Genomic DNA, 5,470 nt, shown 5'->3' with positions numbered 1-5,470 from the left:
TTCGAGATTATCGCTAGAATCGGCCCTGTAGCTTACAAACTCAATCTACCCCACGAACTCAGTAACATACATCCTACCTTCCACGTCTCGAACTTGAAAACGTTCCTATCCGATGAGACTCTCGTAATTCCACTAGATGATATCGAGATCAACGAGAGCCTCAACTTCATGGAAGAACCTGTGGAAATTATGGATCGGGAGGTCAAACGAACAAAGCAAAGCCGCATCCCAATTGTGAAGGTTCGCTGGAATGCTAAGCGGGAACCCGAATTCACTTGGGAGCGCGAAGACTCAATGAAGCAGAAATATCCGCATCTCTTTCCAAATCCATGATTTGTATCTTAATTCTAAATTTCGGGACAAAATTTCCTCTAACGGGGGGATGATGTGACAACCTGAAATTTATTCCGCCACTGTAACCCATTTCTGTTAATAAAATTTATTTTTATTGAAATTTTCCGTTAACTTTTGGGTTAGGCAAAATCAATTAATGTTTTTAATTTATTTTATTTTCATTTTCATATGCGTCGAAACGAAATAAAAACACGTGAAACACCCTCGAATTCATTTGGAAAAGTTTTTAGTTTACGACCATTTAATCGGGTACGACCATAAACTCCGTTTAACGTCGGTATTGGGTGGATCCCCACCTGGCTGCAAACTCAAACCCTATATAAGGGTTGAGTGACCTTCATTTGAGCCTTTTTCCCACTCCTAAAGCTTTCTCTCTCTACACTCTCTCTACAAGTTGGATTTTGGTCAAGAAAGACCTCATTCAAGCTCCAAACTCGTAAGTAATCCTTCCTAGCTTGTTGTTTAACTTTGTATCCATGCAAATTCGGGTTTGAATCATCCAAATACCTCAAAAACTTGTGTTTACGGTAGGGGAACACCTCCCAAAACCGTAAACTCCCATAAGGGGGTTTTGAAGCCCCAAAACCCCTCCAAAACCCTTCTAATGCTTTTATATGACTTAGAAACTTGCATGCATGAACTTAGAACCCCAAAATCATGTCTTTATGGGAGTAAACATGCGTTTACGGTCCATGAACATTCATGAACCGTAAACACCTTTTTAAGGTGTTAAAATGCCCTTAAACACCTCCAAAAGCTTGCATAAGTGCCTAGAACCTTGTACCCTTTCATTTGAAACCCAAATCATGCAAGAATGGGCCAAGCATGAGTTTACGGCCATAAACTCATGTGTTTACGGCAGTAAACTCACCAAGAACACATTCATAAACTGTAAACTCTATCCAAGGGTCTTTCCAAGCTCCAAACACTTCCATAACCCTTAAATCAACCCTAGGACCCTCCTTTGTGAAGCATAAGACCTCTTAGCACCCAAAAACACCCCACCCAAGATTTTATGGCCTTAAACTCATGGGGGGATATGGTCTTTGGGCCGTAAACACCCCTAAGGGTTTACACATGAAGAGTAGACTCCTTATCAAGGCCTTACACTCCTTAGATGCAACCCGTATCACTTCCAACACTTGAGATAAAGTGTTTCGCGCATCGGAGTGTATTATCTTACTTAATTATTGGTTCAATGTCTAATTAGATACAATTGTGTATCACTTCATGTTACATAGGATCCTCGTGCGTGTGCAAGCCCTAAATTGACACCTAGAGTCCTACCCCGGCACATCCTCATCTGGTGAGTTCATACACCCTTAATTAACCTTTTAAATGTTTTTTTAAATGCTTTTATGGGGGGGGGGGGGGGAATACTGATGAGTTTTGAGCATTCTAACACTTCCTAAGTGTACATGCAACCCAAATAACCTTGGATCTATGTTTGTCTAATAATCATGCAAAGTTGTTTTCCAAGGTTATGAACCTATCTAGCATACATGGGGTATAATTTTCTTTGTATAAAAGATAGAACTACATACCTTGTTGTTGAAAGTGTTCCTTGAAACCTTGTGAACCTAGAACCTCAAGTGTGATGCCTCAAATGCTTCACATAACACCAAATGCAAAGTATAAACTTGAGAGAATACTTTAACACACTCAAAATCGGCCAAGCCCACTTGTTTCTCTAGTGTATCACTAGTGTAGCCAATTTTGGGGAGAGACATGGTCCTTATATAGTGTGTTGCATTAGGTAAAACCCTAATGTAACATGACTCTTCATTTCTCAATCCATGGGTTAACTCCATGGAGCATCCTATGGGTGGAACCTAACTTGATGATCCATGGAGCCTTTTAGCCCACTATATAAGATATGGAAGATTTACATAATCTACCCATATATTTAATTAGTTATTCTTTTGATCACTTAATTAATTCTAAATTAATTCTTGATCAAAACTAATTAAATAATATTATTAATATATTAAAACTTATAATATATTAATAAACCATATGTGTTATTTCTCTCATTTAGTTTATCCAATTACATGGTGCCATGCAACCCAAATGGACCATGCCGGGTCGGGTCAAGTATTTACCAGAAATAGTTATGGATGTAGACACCTTATCCAATAGTCTCCCACTTGGATAAGTCTAATAACTATAACTGCAATACTTCAGGAACCGATCGACAATCGTAGCTCTTTCAAGGTCTCTCGAAACTGAGAAGATGTTGATACGCCATTTAAGATAAGTGATCATATAATCCTCTGTTCTAGATATCAGCCGGACAAATACATGGAACAATGTCTTACTTATTGTCCAACAGTTTGTTTCCCGATTTCCGATTTGTTTGACTAAGAACTTAATTTAACACATCAACTTAGTTCTGACCGGGCCTGGTACATAGGTCAAAACAAAATCATCGAGGGGCCCAGATATCAGCTTCTAATCCAAGAAGGAACAAATAAACTTCGACTCATATGTTTGTTCTACCACTCATTGAATTATACACAAAAACACGTTTTATAACATCGAGTTACCAATGCGTTTTCGTACAATCAATGCATAACCAACTCGTAAGTAACAAATCATATCTCTATGTTTGAAGACTTATATGATATTACCGTCTCACGATCACTCGAGATAAAATTCCATGAAGTGATTCCAGCGAGCGTGGGTTGATTCCAATACTCAGAACTTATGAGCACTCATGATTGTTGTAGCCATGTCCAACACCTTAGACCTCTGCAACCAATCATGACAGTCTTGATTCATACCTACTTCCGACATATGACCGACTGTGGAGGTTCGAATAATATGATATACCAAACATAATTATTCTGGAAGTCAAAACATGCAAAAGAAAAATTGTAAATGATTGACAAAAGATAGTAACACTTTACTCATAAATAAACACAACTTTTATTCATAATCAATTGTCAATTACACTTTACAAATTTCATAATTTATCTAACTACTAAAACTTATATCATCCTTCAGCCCTATGCTCCGAGCATGCTGGAGATGCTTAACCCTACTCAGTCCCTTCGTGAGGGGATCTGCTGGGTTCTCATCCGATGATACCCTCTTTGCCACGAGGATTCCTTCTTCTATGCGATGTCTGATAAAATGATATTTTATGTCGATGTGTCTGGATCTACTGTGATCCCTTGGTTCCTTGGCTAAGGCAACAACACTTTCACTATCACAGAAAATTTACATGGGCTCCTTTATAGATGGTACAACTCCAAGGTCTCAAATGAAGTTCTTCAGCCATATTGCCTCCTTTGCTGCCTCGCTCGCTGCTATATACTCTGATTCACAAGTGGAATCAGCCACTGTCTCCTGCTTGGAACTCTTCCAAGTGATTGCTCCTCCGTTTAAGGTAAAGACCCAGCCCGACTGAGAGCGGAAATTATCCCTATCAGTTTGGAAGCTAGCATCACTATACCCTACGACTCTCAATTCATCACTCCCACCGAGGGTAAGGACCCAGTCCTTAGTCCTCCGTAGGTACTTGAGGATATTCTTTACCGCAGTCCAGTGTGCCTTGCCAGGATTCCCCTGATACCTGCTAACCATGCTCAAGGCAAAGGCTACATCAGGTCGAGTACACGTCATAGCATACATGATCGACCCTACTGCTGAAGCATAAGGTACTTGACTCATTTATGCTATCTCAGCCTCGGTATTTGGGCTTTGTGTCTTACTCAATCTGGCGTTACTCTGGATGGGTAACTCTCCTTTCTTGGAGTTCTGCATGCTGAATCTCTTCAACACCTTGTCCAAGTATGTACTTTGACTAAGTCCAATTAGTCTTTTACTCTAGTTTCTCAAAATCCTTATCCCTAGAATATAGGCAGCTTCTCCTAGGTCCTTCATAGAGAAACACTTCCCAAGCCAGGACTTAACTTCCTGCAATGTTGGGATGTCATTTCCTATGAGTAGTATGTCATCCACATACAATACCAAAAAGCTAACTATACTCTCACTAGCCTTGACATACACACAAGATTCATCTTCACTCCTAGAAAAGCCAAATTCCTTGACCTTTTCATCAAAGCAAAGATTCCATCTGCGAGGTGCTTGCTTTAATACATAAATGGATTTATCAAGCTTACACACTCTATTAGGGTACTCGTTGCTGACAAAACCTTCTGGCTGACTCATGTAAACATCTTCAGTCAACTTTCCATTAAGGAAAGCGGTTTTGACATCCATTTGCCAAATTTCATAGTCATGAAATGCAGCTATGGCTAACATAACCCTAATAGACTTAATCTTGGCTACTGGAGAAAAGGTCTCATCATAATCCACTCCAGGAATTTGAGAGAAGCCCTTTGCAACCAGACGAGCCTTATAAGTGTGTACATTACCATCCATGTCGGTCTTCTTCTTGAAGATCCATTTGTGCCCTACAGTCTTACGACCTGGTACATTCTCAACCAAGTTCCAAACTTGATTGTCATACATGGATTGTATCTCGCTATCCATAGCCTCTTTCCATTTAGCAGCCTCAGGGCCTGCCATGGCTTCCGTGTAGCTATTAGGTTCATCCAGACCTACTAGTGTCTCATCACTAATAAGTGTCTCACTTTCCGCAGTAATATGGAAACCATAGTAATGCTCAGGTGCATTCCTAACTCTCGTGGAACGCCTCAGAGGTACAGACTCGTCAATTGGCTCAACAGGAGTTTCCTCCTCAAGTTGAGGGCTAGGGTTGGAAGTTCCTTCACCGCTTGACTCTTGAAGTTCTTCAAGGTCAATTTGCCTCCCACTGTCTCCTTGGCTAATAAATTCTCTCTCTCGAAAGACTCCTCTCCTTGCTACAAAGACCACATTATCACTAGGTCTGTAGAAGAGGTAACCAAAGGATCTTTGTGGGTAGCCGATGAAAATACACCTCTTGCTTCGGGGTTCTAGCTTATCATGAGACTCGCGCCTCACAAAAGCCTCGCAACCCCAAATCTTGATGTGGTCTAGTTTAGGTACTTTACTAGTCCACATCTCGTGAGGAGTTTTGGCAACTTTCTTTGTAGGGACTAGATTCAGAATATGGGCGGCAGTCTCTAAGGCATACCCCCAGAATGAAATTGGTAGCGAAGCTTGA

This window comes from Lactuca serriola, chromosome 4, assembly GCF_051521515.1.
Source record: "Lactuca serriola cultivar US96UC23 chromosome 4, Lser_US96UC23_V15, whole genome shotgun sequence".
In the NCBI taxonomy this organism is placed as follows: Eukaryota; Viridiplantae; Streptophyta; class Magnoliopsida; order Asterales; family Asteraceae; genus Lactuca; species Lactuca serriola.
Note: the sequence above shows the minus strand (reverse complement) of the source record.